At 42.6% G+C, this 20,683-nt stretch overlaps 6 non-coding genes across 6 annotated transcripts; all 6 read right to left on the bottom strand.

Moving 5' to 3' along the window:
* Nucleotides 1-1,137: 1,137 nt before the first annotated feature.
* TRNAR-CCG (transfer RNA arginine (anticodon CCG)) lies at nucleotides 1,138-1,210 on the bottom strand. The gene has a single exon. It is a non-coding gene; the product is annotated as a tRNA-Arg (tRNA).
* A 4,504-nt stretch (nucleotides 1,211-5,714) lies between these two features.
* Nucleotides 5,715-5,787, bottom strand: TRNAR-CCG (transfer RNA arginine (anticodon CCG)). Its single transcript has one exon. It is a non-coding gene; the product is annotated as a tRNA-Arg (tRNA).
* Nucleotides 5,788-9,128: 3,341 nt separating this feature from the next.
* TRNAR-CCG (transfer RNA arginine (anticodon CCG)) lies at nucleotides 9,129-9,201 on the bottom strand. Its single transcript has one exon. It is a non-coding gene; the product is annotated as a tRNA-Arg (tRNA).
* A 3,244-nt stretch (nucleotides 9,202-12,445) lies between these two features.
* TRNAR-CCG (transfer RNA arginine (anticodon CCG)) lies at nucleotides 12,446-12,518 on the bottom strand. Its single transcript has one exon. It is a non-coding gene; the product is annotated as a tRNA-Arg (tRNA).
* A 3,284-nt stretch (nucleotides 12,519-15,802) lies between these two features.
* Nucleotides 15,803-15,875, bottom strand: TRNAR-CCG (transfer RNA arginine (anticodon CCG)). Its single transcript has one exon. It is a non-coding gene; the product is annotated as a tRNA-Arg (tRNA).
* Nucleotides 15,876-19,160: 3,285 nt separating this feature from the next.
* TRNAR-CCG (transfer RNA arginine (anticodon CCG)) lies at nucleotides 19,161-19,233 on the bottom strand. Its single transcript has one exon. It is a non-coding gene; the product is annotated as a tRNA-Arg (tRNA).
* Nucleotides 19,234-20,683: the final 1,450 nt, after the last annotated feature.

Genomic DNA, 20,683 nt, shown 5'->3' with positions numbered 1-20,683 from the left:
AAGTCTTACTGGTTGCTCTTGACCAGTGAGGTACGAGTTTAACAACTCCCAACCTGTTCTGGTCACCCATATCCTACCCAAGGGATCCATCAGCAGCCCGTGATTTACAGTCTCAAATACTGCTGACAGATCAAACAGGGTCAGGGCGGCTCTGCTTCCCTGATCAAGTGACATACTCATCTGCTCAGTCACTTTAATGTGGGCAGTTACCGTAGTGTGCTCGGCACGAAAGCCGAATTGGTTGTTCGTGAGAATTTGCTCCACCTAATGTTTGTCCAGCACCTTTACAATGATCATGGCCGGCAGTGGAAGACAGGAGATGGGTCGATAGCTGCAAGGGTCTCGTTGACCGAGGTAAGATTTTTAAAATTAATGTTAGAGCAAACTCTGCTTTCAGACTGAATAGAATACTCCTGGCTGGCACATTAATTGGATAATGTCAGCCAGTATTGGCCTAATAGTCTGTGCGGCAAGGATGGCAACTATAGGAGGGCAAGGGGTGCATGGCGAGCGCAATTTAGAGGTTTTGATCAGTTTCGTAAGCTCAAACATAGAAGGTGGCATGAAGTGGCTAAGCGAGGAACCCATATCAGTTTGAATTGGAAATAGCACAGCTGATGAGGATGTAGTTGTAAGAGAGGAGAAGTTATTGTAAACGTCTTTAACTTTGAGGCAGAAGGCCTCTGCCACAGAGTTACTAACGGATTGCCTACAGTATTTAGGCAAGGAGGAAGTGTCAGTGGTGAGTTATTTCATAGACGCAAACAGTTGTTTTGAGGAGTTTGCGTCTGCCTCAATTTTGTTGGGGAAGTAGGCCGATTTCTCCCTGTGAGTCAGCATCTAATATCTAGATAGACATATCTTATATTTTACCTTTTCTGAGTCGCAGTATCTGACTCTCTCCATTTTTTCTCTTGTCTCCTGCAGAACTGTTTAAGTGCCCTTATGTCATCAGAGAACCATAGGCAGATAGATGATCTCATTTGATCTTGGTTCTTTTCACAGGTGCCAAGATGGTGCTGGCCAAGTTTGGCTCGATTGTCTTTCATCTTGCTGGAGACAATTACATGACCTTCATGATTATGCTAATCTAGATACCACCATAATCACAATATGGCCATTTAAGAAAATATCATACGACCCAGGTGGGACTCGAACCCACAATCCCCAGCTTCGGAGGCTGATGCCTTATCCACTAGGCCACTGGGCCTTGCTGCAAAGAAGAGATAAGAGAACAATCATATCTGAAGAAAAGGACTATTATCAAACAGCCTGCAGAGAGCATTAGGAGACTAAAAGTTACATCTTAACAGCACACTGACCACATCCAAAGAGTCAGTATGCCAATGGCAAGTAATTAAAGCATGGCACGGGTAAGAAGCCAGGAATGGAGATATACCGACATTACAAAACACTTCAGGTCCTGGCATTGTAGTTATTGCTTCTTGATTAGATTGTGTAGAACAGAGTGTCTGCCCTGCCTCCGGAATATTAAGCCATGGGCAGTCTGACATCAAAATGATAGATAATCTTATAAGAAGGCAGGGGGGCAGGAAGAGATACACCCTGTAAATTAAGTGTGATTTCATGACTCCCTATTGTTTTATAAATTCACTCTTGTAATGGCCCAAAGAAGATGTTGGCATACTAGGGTGCACTGTAATACCAGTAAACAATGAAGGGAAAGGGTCAAGCAGGCAAACCCTCTCTTCAAGGGTGAGGATGGTGACATTTGAACTCACAGATTGCAGGTTTATCCAGAGAAGATGGTGTCCTCTGAACTAAGGTATTAGATTCTCCCTACGGCAGGTTGGTGGCCTCGGCATCAAGGAGCAGCATCTCTCTGAATACGGAATCCGAAACTCAAGGACAGTCATTACTTTGATGAATAAGTGGGGCCTCTCGATTCAAGGGAAGTCAGATCTCTGATGACTGGGGCCAATGGATTCAAGGATGGTCAGCTCTCTGATGACTGGGGCCAATTAATTCAAGGATGGTCAGCTCTTTGATGTCTTGATGCTGGCCTCTGTACTCTTCGGATGGAGATTCCCATACAAGCAGAGATGTGCGACAGTGTATCCATTTTTCTACACAGAATTTGTTAAATTCCTTAAACATTGTCTGGCATTACACAAAACAGCAATGTCAGAGGGAAATGTTTTTTCCGGGTTCTTGCATGACATTGTTTAAGCAAACGGACCCCTCATGTGAAAACAACTCTCCAAATAAAACAGGAAACTAGCACTAACACAAATTGTCTTTCTGCAACACATTTTCATTGTAAACCACTCTCCCTCAGATATATTGTGAGACGTCTTTGGCAAGTTGCACTCTGCTTAAAAAACTGTTAGGCAAAATTGCTCAGGTGACATTTTGATAAGACTAAAGAATTACACAAACATGTAGGATTTCAGAAGCATAACTTAAAGTTTGCCCAGCCCCAGTGGCAGAGGATCGTAGATGTCCAATGGACTGCACTGATGGAAGTTCCCAGAAGAATATAGAGAGTGGGCGTAGCTCACAAAGGAGGTTTTGGAAAGCAACGATGTACCTGACTCGTGTCCCTATGAAAATATAATTTGTATTCATTATCTTCTACGTTCCTCTGTATTCCATACTTAAACTGTGATATCCCAGTGTGTTTCCACAACCGGTACTGAAGGTTCTGCTGGTTGGCATCAATGATTGCATTTAGTGATGTTTCAATGAGTAAACACAAATAAAAGAATTTTCTTTTTTTAATTATTTACCGATGCATATTCTCTCAAACCAAGGGGTGCCGATCTCTGGAGAGCACACAGTCAACTCTCAAATTTCTAAAGAGAAGAAGGTTACCTTGGATGCAAAGGGAAGCTGCTAATGTTAAATGTGATGTCAGAATATAAGGGAAGGGATTCCTTGGAGAGAATGTGATGACTACTGGATCTGTAGAAAGGTCTCTCTGCAGTGTGGATTTGTTACCACTGAATTTAAGTCGGTCATCTGCAGAGATGCAGCTTACCTTTGTATGCCAGGAAGCAAGATTTCTAAATGGAGAAGAGGAACGGCTAAAGCGAAGGAGTCAACCACCTGAGCCCCAATCAGCAACACCTCTGTTTTACTAGAGTTAAGTTTGTGGCATTTCATAGCTATCGGCAGACTGACTGCCTTCTTGCAGTCACATATTCTGGTGGCAACATCCGTGTCCTCAATAGCGAGTGAAACAATGATTTGCATACCATCAGAATATGATGTCAATGCAACACCATGAGATCAAATCAGTTCTGCCAAAGGGGTGACATATATTATAGAGTAGGGCTAAGTGAGGACCCCTGGGGGACCCCACAGGGAAGAGAGAAAGAAGTAGAGATAAAGTCACCAAGTCTTACTGATTGCTCTTGACCAGTGAGGTACGAGTTTAACAACTCCCAACCTGTTCTGGTCACCCATATCCTACCCAAGCTATCCATCAGCAGCCCGTGATTTACAGTCTCAAAGACTGCTGACAGATCAAACAGGATCAGGGCGGCTCTGCTTTCCTGATCAAGTGAAATGCTCATCTGCTCAGTCACTTTAATGTGGGCAGTTACCTCAGTGTGCTCGGCACGAAAGCCGAATTGGTTGTTAGTGAGAATTTGCTCCACCTAATGTTTGTCCAGCACCTTTACAATGATCATGGCCGGCAGTGGAAGACAGGAGATGGGTCGATAGCTGCAAGGGTCTCGTTGATCGAGGTAAGATTTTTAAAATTAATGTTGGAGCCAACTCTGCTTCCAGACTGAATGGAATACTCCTGACTGGCACATTGTTTGGATAATGTCAGCCAGTATTGGCCTAATAGGGATGTATGACGTTACAACGCATATTTTTACAACGACTACCATTACAACGAATTTTTTACAACGCAAAAACTTTTACAACGCATACCATTACAACGCAAGATTTTACAACGCAAGTACCTTTACAACGCATACCATTACAACGTAAATATTGGTAAGTATATAATATTTTTTTTAATATAAATTATGTTAAATTATTAAAATATAATTAAATTGTATTTAATTTTATTTAATTAATTTAATTTAAATATAATTTTAATTTATTTTTACAAATTAACCCTGTACCCCAAAAACCCCAAACTGACCCTGAACCCTAAAAATATTTTTTTTAATTTAAATTATTAAAATATAATTAATTTTTATTTAATTACATTTAATTAATTTAATTTAAATATAATTTTATTTTATTTTTACAAATTAACCCTGTACCCCAAAAACCCAAAACTGTCCCTGAACCCTAAAAATACCCCTTTACCCAAAAACCCCAAACTGACCCTGAACCCTAAAAATACCCCTTTACCCAAAAACTGAAAACTGACCCTGAACCCTAAAAATACCCCTTTACCCAAAAACTGAAAACTGACCCTGAACCCTAAAAATACCCCTTTACCCAAAAACGGAAAACTGACCCTGAACCCTAAAAATACCCCTTTACCCAAAAACTGAAAACTGACCCTGAACCCTAAAAATACCCCTACCCAAAAACTGAAAACTGACCCTGAACCCTAAAAATACCCCTTTACCCAACAACTGAAAACTGACCCTGAACCCTAAAAATACCCCTTTACCCAAAAACTGAAAACTGACACTGAACCCTAAAAATACCCCTTTACCCAAAAACTAAAAACTGACCCTGAACCCTAAAAATACCCCTTTACCCAAAAACTAAAAACTGACCCTGAACCCTAAAAATACCCCTTTACCCCAAAACTGAAAACTGACCCTGAACCCTAAAAATACCCCTTTACCCAAAAACTGAAAACTTACCCTGAACCCTAAAAATACCCCTTTACCCAAAAACCCAAACATATAATATTTTAAAAATAATTATATACTTACCAATACTTACGTTGTAATGGTATGCGTTGTAAAGGTACTTGCGTTGTAAAATCCTGCGTTGTAATGGTATGCGTTGTAAAAGTTTTTGCGTTGTAAAAGTTTCGTTGTAATGGTAGTACGTTGTAAAAGTTGCGTTGTAATGGTTGTTTCCCGCCTAATAGTCTGTGCGGCAAGGATGGCAACTATAGGAGGGCAAGGGGTGCATGGCGAGCCCAATTTAGAGGTTTTGATCAGTTTCGTAAGCTCAAACATAGAAGGTGGCATGAAGTGGCTAAGCGAGGAACCCATATCAGTTTGAATTGGAAATAGCACAGCTGATGAGGATGTAGTTGTAAGAGAGGAGAAGTTATTGTAAACGTCTTTAACTTTGAGGCAGAAGGCCTCTGCCACAGAGTTACTAAAGGATTGCCTACAGTATTTAGGCAAGGAGGAAGTGTTAGTGGTGAGTTATTTGATAGACGCAAACAGTTGTTTTGAGGAGTTTGCGTCTGCCTCAATTTTGTTTGGGAAGTAGGCCGATTTCTCCTTGTGAGTCAGCAGCTAATATCTAGATAGACATATCTTTAATTTTACCTTTTCGGAGTCGCAGTATCTGACTCTCTCCATCTTTTCTCTTGTCTCCTGCAGAACTGTTTAAGTGCCCTTATGTCATCAGAGAACCATAGGCAGGTAGATGATCTCATTTGATCTAGGTCCTTTTCACAGGTGTCAAGATGGTGCTGGCCAAGTTTGGCTCGATTGTCTTTCATCTTGCTGGAGACAATTACATGACCTTCATGATTATGCTAATCTAGATACCACCATAATCACAATATGGCCATTTAAGAAAATATCATACGACCCAGGTGGGACTCGAACCCACAATCCCCAGCTTCGGAGGCTGATGCCTTATCCGTTAGGCCACTGGGCCTTGCTGCAAAGAAGAGATAAGAGAACAATCATATCTGAAGAAAAGGACTATTATCAAACAGCCTGCAGAGAGAATTAGGGGACTAAAAGTTACATCTTAACAGCACACTGACCACATCCAAAGAGTCAATATGCCAATGGCAAGTAATTAAAGCATGGCAGGGGTAAGAAGCGAGGAATGGAGATATACCGACATTACAAAACACTTCAGGTCCTGGCATTGTGGTTATAGGAATGGAGATATACCGACATTACAAAACACTTCAGGTCCTGGCATTGTGGTTATTGCTTCTAGATTAGATTGTGTAGAACAGAGTGTCTGCCCTGTCTCCGGAATATTAAGCCATGGGCAGTCTGACATCAAAATGATAGATAATCTTATAAGAAGGCAGGGGCGGCAGGAAGAGATACACCCTGTAAATTAAGTGTGATTTCATGACTCCCTATTGTTTTATAAATTCACTCTTGTAATGGCCCAAAGAAGATGTTGGCATACTAGGGTGCACTGTAATACCAGTAAACAATGAAGGGAAAGGGTCAAGCAGGCAAACCCTCTCTTCAAGGGTGAGGATGGTGACATTTGAACTCACAGATTGCAGGTTTATCCAGAGAAGATGGTGTCCTCTGAACTAAGGTAAAGATTCTCCCTACGGGAGGTTGGTGGCCTCGGCATCAAGGAGCAGCATCTCTCTGAATACGGAATCCGAAACTCAAGGACAGTCATTACTTTGATGAATAAGTGGGGCCTCTCGATTCAAGGGAAGTCAGATCTCTGATGACTGGGGCCAATGGATTCAAGGATGGTCAGCTCTCTGATGACTGGGGCCAATTAATTCAAGGATGGTCAGCTCTTTGATGTCTTGATGCTGGCCTCTGTACTCTTCAGACGGAGATTCCCATACAAGCAGAGATGTGCGACAGTGTATCCATTTTTCTACACAGAATTTGTTAAATTCCTTAAACATTGTCTGGCATTACACAAAACAGCAATGTCAGAGGGAAATGTTTTTTCCGGTTTCTTGCATGACATTGTTTAAGCAAACGGACCCCTCATGTGAAAACAACTCTCCAAATAAAACAGGAAACTAGCACTAACCCAAATTGTCTTTCTGCAACACATTTTCATTGTAAACCACTCTCCCTCAGATATATTGTGAGACGTCTTTGGCAAGTTGCACTCTGCTTAAAAAATGTTAGGCAAAATTGCTCAGGAGACATTTTGATAAGACTAAAGAATTACACAAACATGTAGGATTTCAGAAGCATAACTTAAAGTTTGCCCAGCCCCAGTGGCAGAGGATCGTAGATGTCCAATGGACTGCACTGATGGAAGTTCCCAGAAGAATATAGAGAGTGGGCATAGCTCACAAAGGAGGTTTTGGAAAGCAACGATGTACCTGACTCGTGTCCCTATCAAAATATAATTTTGATTCATTATCTTCTACTTTCCTCTGTATTCCATACTTAAACTGTGATATCCCAGTGTGTTTCCACAACCGGTACTGAAGGTTCTGCTGGTTGGCATCAATGATTGCATTTAGTGATGTTTCAATGAGTAAACACAAATAAAAGAATTTTCTTTTTTTAATTATTTACCGATGCATATTCTCTCAAACCAAGGGGTGCCGATCTCTGGAGAGCACACAGTCAACTCTCAAATTTCTAAAGAGAAGAAGGTCACCTTGGATGCAAAGGGAAGCTGCTAATGTTAAATGTGATGTCAGAATATAAGGGAAGAGATTCCTTGGAGAGAATGTGATGACTTCTGGATCTGTAGAAAGGTCTCTCTGCAGTGTGGATTTGTTACCACTGAATTTAAGTTGGTCAACTGCAGAGATGCAGCTTACCTTTGTATGCCAGGAAGCAAGATTTCTAAATGGAGAAGAGGAACGGCTAAAGCGAAGGAGTACACCACCTGAGTCCCAACCAGCAACACCTCTGTTTTACAAGAGTTGAGTTTGCGGCATTTCATAGCTATCGGCAGACTGACTGCCTTCTTGCAGTCACAGATTCTGGTGGCAACATCCGTGTCCTCAATAGCGAGTGAAACAATGATTTGCATACCATCAGAATATGATGTCAATGCAACACCATGAGATCAAATCAGTTCTGCCAAAGGGGTGACATATATTATAGAGTAGGGCTAAGTGAGGACCCCTGGGGGACCCCACAGGGAAGAGAGAAAGAAGTAGAGATAAAGTCACCAAGTCTTACTGGTTGCTCTTGACCAGTGAGGTACGAGTTTAACAACTCCCAACCTGTTCTGGTCACCCATATCCTACCCAAGCGATCCATCAGCAGCCCGTGATTTACAGTCTCAAAGACTGCTGACAGATCAAACAGGATCAGGGCGGCTCTGCTTCCCTGATCAAGTGACATACTCATCTGCTCAGTCACTTTAATGTGGGCAGTTACCATAGTGTGCTCGGCACGAAAGCCGAATTGGTTGTTAGTGAGAATTTGCTCCACCTAATGTTTGTCCAGCACCTTTACAATGATCATGGCCGGCAGTGGAAGACAGGAGATGGGTCGATAGCTGCAAGGGTCTCGTTGATCGAGGTAAGATTTTTAAAATTAATGTTAGAGCCAACTCTGCTTCCAGACTGAATGGAATACTCCTGACTGGCACATTGTTTGGATAATGTCAGCCAGTATTGGCCTAATAGTCTGTGCGGCAAGGATGGCAACTATAGGAGGGCAAGGGGTGCATGGCGAGCCCAATTTAAAGGTTTTGATCAGTTTCGTAAGCTCAAACATAGAAGGTGGCATGAAGTGGCTAAGCGAGAAACCCATATCAGTTTGAATTGGAAATAGCATAGCTGATGAGGATGTATTTGTAAGAGAGGAGAAGTTATTGTAAACGTCTTTAACTTTGAGGCAGAAGGCCTCTGCCACAGAGTTACTAAAGGATTGCCTACAGTATTTAGGCAAGGAGGAAGTGTCAGTGGTGAGTTATTTGATAGACGCAAACAGTTGTTTTGAGGAGTTTGCGTCTGCCTCAATTTTATTGGGGAAGTAGGCCGATTTCTCCTTACGAGTCAGCATCTAATATCTAGATAGACATATCTTATATTTTACCTTTTCTGAGTCGCAGTATCTGACTCTCTCCATCTTTTCTCTTGTCTCCTGCAGAACTGTTTAAGTGCCCTTATGTCATCAGAGAACCATAGGCAGGTAGATGATCTCATTTGATCTTGGTCCTTTTCACAGGTGCCAAGATGGTGCTGGCCAAGTTTGGCTCGATTGTCTTTCATCTTGCTGGAGACAATTACATGACCTTCATGATTATGCTAATCTAGATACCACCATAATCACAATATGGCCATTTAAGAAAATATCATACGACCCAGGTGGGACTCGAACCCACAATCCCCAGCTTCGGAGGCTGATGCCTTATCCATTAGGCCACTGGGCCTTGCTGCTAAGAAGAGATAAGAGAACAATCATATCTGAAGGAAAGGACTATTATCAAACAGCCTGCAGAGAGCATTAGGAGACTAAAAGTTACATCTTAACAGCACACTGACCACATCCAAAGAGTCAGTATGCCAATGGCAAGTAATTAAAGCATGGCAGGGGTAAGAAGCCATGAATGGAGATATACCGACATTACAAAACACTTCAGGTCCTGGCATTGTGGTTATTGCTTCTAGATTAGATTGTGTAGAACAGAGTGTCTGTCCTGCCTCCGGAATATTAAGCCATGGGCAGTCTGACATCAAAATGATAGATAATCTTATAAGAAGGCAGGGGCGGCAGGAAGAGATACACCGTGTAAATTAAGTGTGATTTCATGACTCCCTATTGTTTTATAAATTCACTCTTGTAATGGCCCAAAGAAGATGTTGGCATACTAGGGTGCACTGTAATACCAGTAAACAATGAAGGGAAAGGGTCAAGCAGGCAAACCCTCTCTTCAAGGGCGAGGATGGTGACATTTGAACTCACAGATTACAGGTTTATCCAGGGAAGATGGTGTCCTCTGAACTAAGGTAAAGATTCTCCCTACGGGAGGTTGGTGGCCTCGACATCAAGGAGCAGCATCTCTCTGAATACGGAATCCGAAACTCAAGGACAGTCATTACTTTGATGAATAAGTGGGGCCTCTCGATTCAAGGGAAGTCAGATCTCTGATGACTGGGGCCAATGAATTCAAGGATGGTCAGCTCTTTGATGTCTTGATGCTGGCCTCTGTACTCTTCGGACGGAGATTCCCATACAAGCAGAGATGTGCGACAGTGTATCCATTTTTCTACACAGAATTTGTTAAATTCCTTAAACATTGTCTGACATTACACAAAACAGCAATGTCAGAGGGAAATGTTTTTTCCGGGTTCTTGCATGACATTGTTTAAGCAAACGCACCCCTCATGTGAAAACAACTCTCCAAATAAAACAGGAAACTAGCACTAACACAAATTGTCTTTCTGCAACACATTTTCATTTAAACCACACTCCCTCAGATATATTGGGAGACGTCTTTGGCAAGTTGCACTCTGCTTAAAAAATGTTAGGCAAAATTGCTCATGTGACATTTTGTTAAGACTAAAGAATTACAAAAACATGTAGGATTTCAGAAGCATAACTTAAAGTTTGCCCAGCCCCAGTGGCAGAGGATCGTAGATGTCCAATGGACTGCACTGATGGAAGTTCCCAGAAGAATATAGAGAGTGGGCGTAGCTCACAAAGGAGGTTTTGGAAAGCAACGATGTACCTGACTCGTGTCCCTATGAAAATATAATTTGTATTCATTATCTTCTACGTTCCTCTGTATTCCATACTTAAACTGTGATATCCCAGTGTGTTTCCACAACCGGTACTGAAGGTTCTGCTGGTTGGCATCAATGTTTGCATTTAGTGATGTTTCAATGAGTAAACACAAATAAAAGAATTTTCTATTTTTAATTATTTACCGATGCATATTCTCTCAAACCAAGGGGTGCCGATCTCTGGAGAGCACACAGTCAACTCTCAAATTTCTAAAGAGAAGAAGGTCACCTTGGATGCAAAGGGAAGCTGCTAATTTTAAATGTGATGTCAGAATATAAGGGAAGGGATTCCTTGGAGAGAATGTGATGACTTCTGAATCTGTAGAAAGGTCTCTCTGCAGTGTGGATTTGTTACCTCTGTATTTAAGTCGGTCATCTGCAGAGATGCAGCTGACCTTTGTATGCAAGGAAGCAAGATTTCTCAATGGAGAAGAGGAACGGCTAAAGCGAAGGAGTCAACCACCTGAGCCCCAATCAGCAACACCTCTGTTTTACTAGAGTTAAGTTTGCGGCATTTCATAGCTATCGGCAGACTGACTGCCTTCTTGCAGTCACAGATTCTGGTGGCAACATCCGTGTCCTCAATAGCGAGTGAAACAATGATTTGCATACCATCAGAATATGATGTCAATGCAACACCATGAGATCAAATCAGTTCTGCCAAAGGGGTGACATATATTATAGAGTAGGGCTAAGTGAGGACCCCTGGGGGACCCCACAGGGAAGAGAGAAAGAAGTAGAGATAAAGTCACCAAGTCTTACTGATTGCTCTTGACCAGTGAGGTACGAATTTAACAACTCCCAACCTGTTCTGGTCACCCATATCCTACCCAAGCTATCCATCATCAGCCCGTGATTTACTGTCTCAAAGACTGCTGACAGATCAAACAGGATCAGGGCGGCTCTGCTTCCCTGATCAAGTGACATACTCATCTGCTCAGTCACTTTAATGTGGGCAGTTACCGTAGTGTGCTCGGCACGAAAGCCGAATTGGTTGTTAGTGAGAATTTGCTCCACCTAATGTTTGTCCAGCACCTTTACAATGATCATGGCTGGCAGAGGAAGACAGGAGATGGGTCGATAGCTGCAAGGGTCTCGTTGATCGAGGTAAGATTTTTAAAATTAATGTTAGAGCCAACTCTGCTTCCAGACTGAATGGAATACTCCTGACTGGCACATTGTTTAGATAATGTCAGCCAGTATTGGCCTAATAGTCTGTGCGGCAAGGATGGCAACTATAGGAGGGCAAGGGGTGCATGGCGAGCCCAATTTAGAGGTTTTGATCAGTTTCGTAAGCTCAAACATAGAAGGTGGCATGAAGTGGCTAAGCGAGGAACCCATATCAGTTTGAATTGGAAATAGCACAGCTGATGAGGATGTAGTTGTAAGAGAGGAGAAGTTATTGTAAACGTCTTTAACTTTGAGGCAGAAGTCCTCTGCCACAGAGTTACTAAAGGATTGCCTACAGTATTTAGGCAAGGAGGAAGTGTCAGTGGTGAGTTATTTGATAGACGCAAACATTTGTTTTGAGGAGTTTGCGTCTGCCTCAATTTTGTTTGGGAAGTAGGCCGATTTCTCCTTGTGAGTCAGCAGCTAATATCTAGATAGACATATCTTATATTTCACCTTTTCTGAGTCGCAGTATCTGACTCTCTCCATCTTTTCTCTTGTCTCCTGCAGAACTGTTTAAGTGCCCTTATGTCATCAGAGAACCATAGGCAGGTAGATGATCTCATTTGATCTTGGTCCTTTTAACAGGTGCCAAGATGGTGCTGGCCAAGTTTGGCTCGATTGTCTTTCATCTTGCTGGAGACAATTACATGACCTTCATGATTATGCTAATCTAGATACCACCATAATCACAATATGGCCATTTAAGAAAAGATCATACGACCCAGGTGGGACTCGAACCCACAATCCCCAGCTTCGGAGGCTGATGCCTTATCCGTTAGGCCACTGGGCCTTGCTGCAAAGAAGAGATAAGAGAACAATCATATCTGAAGAAAAGGACTATTATCAAACAGCCTGCAGAGAGCATTAGGAGACTAAAAGTTACATCTTAACAGCACACTGACCACATCCAAAGAGTCAGTATGCCAATGGGAAGTAATTAAAGCATGGCAGGGGTAAGAAGCCAGGAATGGAGATATACCGACATTACAAAACACTTCAGGTCCTGGCATTGTGGTTATTGCTTCTAGATGAGATTGTGTAGAACAGAGTGTCTGCCCTGCCTCCGGAATATTAAGCCATGGGCAGTCCGACATCAAAATGATAGATAATCTTATAAGAAGGCAGGGGCGGCAGGAAGAGATACACCCTGTAAATTAAGTGTGATTTCATGACTCCCTATTGTTTTATAAATTCACTCTTGTAATGGCCCAAAGAAGATGTTGGCATACTAGGGTGCACTGTAATACCAGTAAACAATGAAGGGAAAGGGTCAAGCAGGCAAACCCTCTCTTCAAGGGTGAGGATGGTGACATTTGAACTCACAGATTGCAGGTTTATCCAGAGAAGATGGTGTCCTCTGAACTAAGGTAAAGATTCTCCCTACGGGAGGTTGGTGGCCTCGGCATCAAGGAGCAGCATCTCTCTGAATACAGAATCCGAAACTCAAGGACAGTCATTACTTTGATGAATAAGTGGGGCCTCTCGATTCAAGGGAAGTCAGATCTCTGATGACTGGGGCAAATGGATTCAAGGATGGTCAGCTCTCTGATGACTGGGGCCAATGAATTCAAGGATGGTCAGCTCTTTGATGTCTTGATGCTGGCCTCTGTACTCTTCGGACGGAGATTCCCATACAAGCAGAGATGTGCGACAGTGTATCAATTTTTCTACACAGAATTTGTTAAATTCCTTAAACATTGTCTGGCAGTACACAAAACAGCAATGTCAGAGGGAAATGTTTTTTCCGGGTTCTTGCATGACATTGTTTAAGCAAACGCACCCCTCATGTGAAAACAACTCTCCAAATAAAACAGGAAACTAGCACTAACACAAATTGCCTTTCTGCAACACATTTTCATTGTAAACCACTCTCCCTCAGATATATTGTGAGACGTCTTTGGCAAGTTGCACTCTGCTTACAAAATGTTAGGCAAAATTGCTCAGGTGACATTTTGATAAGACTAAAGAATTACACAAACATGTAGGATTTCATAAGCATAACTTAAAGTTTGCCCAGCCCCAGTGGCAGAGGATCGTAGATGTCCAATGGACTGCACTGATGGAAGTTCCCAGAAGAATACAGAGAGTGGGCGTAGCTCACAAAGGAGGTTTTGGAAAGCAACGATGTACCTGACTCGTGTCCCTATCAAAATATAATTTTGATTCATTATCTTCTACATTCCTCTGTATTCCATACTTAAACTGTGATATCCCAGTGTGTTTCCACAACCAGTACTGAAGGTTCTGCTGGTTGGAATCAATGATTTAATTTAGTGATGTTTCAATGAGTAAACACAAATAAAAGAATTTTCTTTTTTTAATTATTCACCGATGCATATTCTCTCAAACCAAGGGGTGCCGATCTCTGGAGAGCGCACAGTCAACTCTCAAATTTCTAAAGAGAAGAAGGTCACCTTGGATGCAAAGGGAAGCTGCTAATGTTAAATGTGATGTCAGAATATAAGGGAAAGGATTCCTTGGAGAGAATGTGATGACTTCTGAATCTGTAGAAAGGTCTCTCTGCAGTGTGGATTTGTTACCACTGTATTTAAGTCGGTCATCTGCAGAGATGCAGCTGACCTTTGTATGCAAGGAAGCAAGATTTCTCAATGGAGAAGAGGAACGGCTAAAGCGAAGGAGTACACCACCTGAGCCCCAACCAGCAACACCTCTGTTTTACAAGAGTTTAGTTTGCGGCATTTCACAGCTATCGGCAGACTGACTGCCTTCTTGCAGTCACAGATTCTGGTGGCAACATTCGTGTCCTCAATAGCGAGTGAAACAATGATTTGCATACCATCAGAATATGATGTCAATGCAACACCATGAGATCAAATCAGTTCTGCCAAAGGGGTGACATATATTATAGAGTAGGGCTAAGTGAGGACCCCTGGGGGACCCCACAGGGAAGAGAGAAAGAAGTAGAGATAAAGTCACCAAGTCTTACTGGTTGCTCTTGACCAGTGAGGTACGAGTTTAACAACTCCCAACCTGTTCTGGTCACCCATATCCTACCCAAGCGATCCATCAGCAGCCCGTGATTTACAGTCTCAAAGACTGCTGACAGATCAAACAGTGTCAGGGCGGCTCTGCTTCCCTGATCAAGTGACATACTCATCTGCTCAGTCACTTTAATGTGGGCAGTTACCGTAGTGTGCTCGGCACGAAAGCCGAATTGGTTGTTAGTGAGAATTTGCTCCACCTAATGTTTGTCCAGCACCTTTACAATGATCATGGCCGGCAGTGGAAGACAGGAGATGGGTCGATAGCTGCAAGGGTCTCGTTGATCGAGGTAAGATTTTTAAAATTAATGTTAGAGCCAACTCTGCTTCCAGACTGAATGGAATACTCCTGACTGGCACATTAATTGGATAATGTCAGCCAGTATTGGCCTAATAGTCTGTGCGGCAAGGATGGCAACTATAGGAGGGCAAGGGGTGCATGGCGAGCGCAATTTAGAGGTTTTGATCAGTTTCGTAAGCTCAAACATAGAAGGTGGCATGAAGTGGCTAAGCGAGGAACCCATATCAGTTTGAATTGGAAATAGCACAGCTGATGAGGATGTAGTTGTAAGAGAGGAGAAGTTATGGTAAACGTCTTTAACTTTGAGGCAGAAGGCCTCTGCCACAGAGTTACTAAAGGATTACCTACAGTATTTAGGCAAGGAGGAAGTGTCAGTGGTGAGTTATTTGATAGACGCAAACAGTTGTTTTGAGGAGTTTGCGTCTGCCTCAATTTTGTTGGGGAAGTAGGCCGATTTCTCCTTGTGAGTCAGCATCTAATATCTAGATAGACATATCTTATATTTTACCTTTTCTGAGTCGCAGTATCTGACTCTCTCCATCTTTTCTCTTGTCTCCTGCAGAACTGTTTAAGTGTCCTTATGTCATCAGAGAACCATAGGCAGGTAGATGATCTCATTTGATCTTGGTCCTTTTCACAGGTGCCAAGATGGTGCTGGCCAAGTTTGGCTCGATTGTCTTTCAACTTGCTGGAGACAATTACATGACCTTCATGATTATGCTAATCTAGATACCACCATAATCACAATATGGCTGTTAAGAAAATATCATACGACCCAGGTGGGACTCGAACCCACAATCCCCAGCTTCGGAGGCTGATGCCTTATCCATTAGGCCACTGGGCCTTGCTGCAAAGAAGAGATAAGAGAACAATCATATCTGAAGAAAAGGACTATTATCAAACCACCTGCAGAGAGCATTAGGAGACTAAAAGTTACATCTTAACAGCACACTGACCACATCCAAAGAGTCAGTATGCCAATTGGTAGTAATTAAAGCATGGCAGGGGTAAGAAGCCAGGAATGGAGATATACCGATATTACAAAACACTTCAGGTCCTGGCATTGTGGATATTGCTTCTAGATTAGATTATGTAGAACAGAGTGTCTGTCCTGCCTCCGGAATATTAAGCCATGGGCAGTCCGACATCAAAATGATAGATAATCTTATAAGAAGGCAGGGGAGGCAGGAAGAGATACACCCTGTAAATTAAGTGTGATTTCATGACTCCCTATTGTTTTATAAATTCACTCTTGTAATGGCCCAAAGAAGATGTTGGCATACTAGGGTGCACTGTAATACCAGTAAACAATGAAGGGAAAGGGTCAAACAGGCAAACCCTCTCTTCAAGGGTGAGGATGGTGACATTTGAACTCACAGATTGCAGGTTTATCCAGGGAAGATGGTGTCCTCTGAACTAAGGTAAAGATTCTCCCTACGGGAGGTTGGTGGCCTCGGCATCAAGGAGCAGCATCTCTCTGAATACGGAATCCGAAACTCAAGAACAGTCATTACTTTGATGAATAAGTGGGGCCTCTCGATTCAAGGGAAGTCAGATCTCTGATGACTGGGGCCAATGGATTCAAGGATGGTCAACTCTCTGATGACTGGGGCCAATGAATTCAAGGATGGTCAGCTCTTTGATGTCTTGATGCTGGCCTCTGTACTCTTCGGACGGAGATTCCCATACAAGCAGAGATGTGCGACAGTGTATCCATTTTTCTACACAGAATTTGTTACATTCCTTAAACATTGTCTGGCATTACACAAAACAGCAATGTCAGAGGGAAATGTTTTTTCCGGGTTCTTGCATGACATTGTTTAAGCAAACGCACCCCTCATGTGAAAACAACTCTCCAAATAAAACAGGAAACTAGCACTAACACAAATTGTCTTTCTGCAACACATTTTCATTGTAAACCACTCTCCCTCAGATATATTGTGAGACGTCTTTGGCAAGTTGCACTCTGCTTAAAAAATGTTAGGCAAAATTGCTCAGGTGACATTTTGATAAGACTAAAGAATTACACAAACATGTACGATTTCAGAAGCATAACTTAAAGTTTGCCCAGCCCCAGTGGCAGAGGATCGTAGATGTCCAATGGACTGCACTGATGGAAGTTCCCAGAAGAATATAGAGAGTGGGCGTAGCTCACAAAGGAGGTTTTGGAAAGCAGCGATGTACCTGACTCGTGTCCCTATCAAAATATAATTTTGATTCATTATCTTCTACGTTCCTCTGTATTCCATACTTAAACTGTGATATCCCAGTGTGTTTCCACAACCGATACTGAAGGTTCTGCTGGTTGGCATCAATGATTGCATTTAGTGATGTTTCAATGAGAGAACACAAATCAAAGAATTTTCTTTTTTTAATTATTTACCGATGCATATTCCCTCAAACCAAGGGGTGCCAATCTCTGGAGAGCAAACAGTCAACGCTCAAATTTCTAAAGAGGAGAAGGTCACCTTGGATGCAAAGGGAAGCTGCTAATGTTAAATGTAATGTCAGAATATAAGGGAAGGGATTCCTTGGAGAGAATGTGATGACTTCTGAATCTGTAGAAAGGTCTCTCTGCAGTGTGGATTTGTTACCACTGAATTTAAGCCGGTCATCTGCAGAGATGCAGCTGACCATTGTATGCAAGGAAGCAAGATTTCTCAATGGAGAAGAGGAACGGCTAAAGCGAAGGAGTCAACCACCTGAGCCCCAACCAGCAACACCTCTGTTTTACTAGAGTTGAGTTTGCGGCATTTCATAGCTATCGGCAGACTGACTGCCTTCTTGCAGTCACAGATTCTGGTGGCAACATCCGTGTCCTCAATAGCGAGTGAAACAATGATTTGCATACCATCAGAATATGATGGCAATGCAACACCATGAGATCAAATCAGTTCTGCCAAAGGGGTGACATATATTATAGAGTAGGGCTAAGTGGGGACCCCTGGGGGACCCCACAGGGAAGAGAGAAAGAAGTAGAGATAAAGTCACCAAGTCTTACTGATTGCTCTTGACCAGTGAGGTACGAGTTTAACAACTCCCAACCTGTTCTGGTCACCCATATCCTACCCAAGCGATCCATCAGCAGCCCGTGATTTACAGTCTCAAAGACTGCTGACAGATCAAACAGGATCAGGGCGGCTCTGCTTCCCTGATCAAGTGACATACTCATCTGCTCAGTCACATTAATGTGGGCAGTTACCGAAGTGTGCTCGGCACGAAAGCCGAATTGGTTGTTAGTGAGAATTTGCTACCCTAAATGTTTGTCCAGAACCTTTACAATGATCATGACCGGCAGTGGAAGACAGGAGATGGGTCGATAGCTGCAAGGGTCTCGTTGATCGAGGTAAGATTTTTTAAATTAATGTTAGAGCCAACTCTGCTTCCAGACTGAATGGAATACTGCTGACTGGCACATTATTTAGATAATGTCAGCCAGTATTGGCCCAATAGTCTGTGCGGCAAGGATGGCAACTATAGGAGGGCAAGGGGTGCATGGCGAGCCCAATATAGAGGTTTTGATCCGTTTTGTGAGCTCAAACATAGAAGGTGGCATGAAGTGGCTAAGCGAGGAACCCATATCAGTTTGAATTGGAAATAGCACAGCTGATGAGGATGTAGTTGTAAGAGAGGAGAAGTTATTGTAAACGTCTTTAACTTTGAGGCAGAAGGCCTCCGCCACAGAGTTACTAAAGGATTGCCTACAGTATTTAGGCAAGGAGGAAGTGTCAGTGGTGAGTTATTTGATAGACGCAAACAGTTGTTTTGAGGAGTTTGCGTCTGCCTCAATTTTGTTGGGGAAGTAGGCTGATTTCTCCTTGTGAGTCAGCATCTAATATCTAGATAGACGTATCTTATATTTTACCTTTTCTGAGTCGCAGTATCTGACTCTCTCCATCTTATCTCTTGTCTCCTGCAGAACTGTTTAAGTGCCCTTATGTCATCAGAGAACCATGGGCAGGTAGATGATCTCATTTGATCTTGGTCCTTTTCACAGGTGCCAAGATGGTGCTGGCCAAGTTTGGCTCGATTGTCTTTCATCTTGCTGGAGACAATTCCATGACTTTCATGATTATGCTAATCTAGATACCACCATAATCACAATATGGCCATTTAAGAAAATATCATACGACCCAGGTGGGACTCGAACCCACAATCCCCAGCTTCGGAGGCTGATGCCTTATCCATTAGGCCACTAGGCCTTGCTGTAAAGAAGAGATAAGAGAACAATCATATCTGAAGAAAAGGACTATTATCAAACAGCCTGCAGAGAGCATTAGGAGACTAAAAGTTACATTTTAACAGCCCCTTGACCACATCCAAAGAGTCAGTATGCCAATGGGAAGTAATTAAAGCATGGCAGGGGTAAGAAGCCAGGAATGGAGATATACCGACTTTACAAAACACTTCAGGTCCTGGCATTGTGGTTATTGCTTCTAGATTAGATTGTCTGGAACAGAGTGTCTGCCCTGCCTCCGGAATATTAAGCCATGGGCAGTCTGACATCAAAATGATAGATAATCTTATAAGAAGGCAGGGGCGGCAGGAAGAGATACACCCTGTAAATTAAGTGTGATTTCATGACTCCCTATTGTTTTATAAATTCACTCTTGTAATGGCCCAAAGAAGATGTTGGCATACTAGGGTGCACTGTAATACCAGTAAACAATGAAGGGAAAGGGTCAAGCAGGCTAACCCTCTCTTCAAGGGTGAGGATGGTGACATTTGAACTCACAGATTGCAGGTTTATCCAGGGAAGATGGTGACCTCTGAACTAAGGTAAAGATTCTCCCTACGGGAGGTTGGTGGCCTCGGCATCAAGGAGCAGCATCTCTCTGAGTAGGGAATCTTAAACTCAAGGACAGTCATTACTTTGATGAATAAGTGGGGCCTCTCGAATCAAGGGAAGTCAGATCTGATGACTGGGCGCAATGGATTCAAGGATGGTCAGCTCTCTGATGACTGGGGCCAATTGATTCAAGGATGGTCAGCTCTTTGATGTCTTGATGCTGGCCTCTGTACTCTTCGGATGGAGATTCCCATACAAGCAGCGATGTGCGACAGTGTATCCATTTTTCTACACAGAATTTGTTAAATTCCTTAAACATTGTCTGGCATTACACAAAACAGCAATGTCAGAGGGAAATGTTTTTTCCGGGTTCTTGCATGACATTGTTTAAGCAAACGCACCCCTCATGTGAAAACAACACTCCAAATAAAACAGGAAACTAACACAAATTTTCTTTCTGCAAGACATTTTCATTTTAAACCACTCTACCTGAGATATATTGTGAGACGTCTTTGGCAAGTTGCACTCTTCTTAAAAAATGTTAGGCAAAATTGCCTCAGGTGACATTTTGATAAGACTAAAGAATTACACAAACATGTAGTATTTTCAGAAGCATAATTTAAAGTTTGCCCAGCCCCAGTGGCAGAGGATCGTAGATGTCCAATGGACTGCACTGATGGAAGTTCCCAGAAGAATATAGAGAGTGGGCGTAGCTCACAAAGGAGGTTTATGACAGCAACGATGTACCTGACTCGTGTCCCTATCAAAATATAATTTTGATTCATTATCTCGTACGTTCCTCTGTATTCCATACTTAAACTGTGATATCCCAGTGTGTTTCCACAACCGGTACTGAAGGTTCT

The sequence above is a fragment of the Lissotriton helveticus genome, chromosome 5_1 (assembly GCF_964261635.1).
Source record: "Lissotriton helveticus chromosome 5_1, aLisHel1.1, whole genome shotgun sequence".
NCBI classification, from domain to species: Eukaryota; Metazoa; Chordata; class Amphibia; order Caudata; family Salamandridae; genus Lissotriton; species Lissotriton helveticus.
This window is presented reverse-complemented; position numbering and strand designations above follow the sequence as displayed.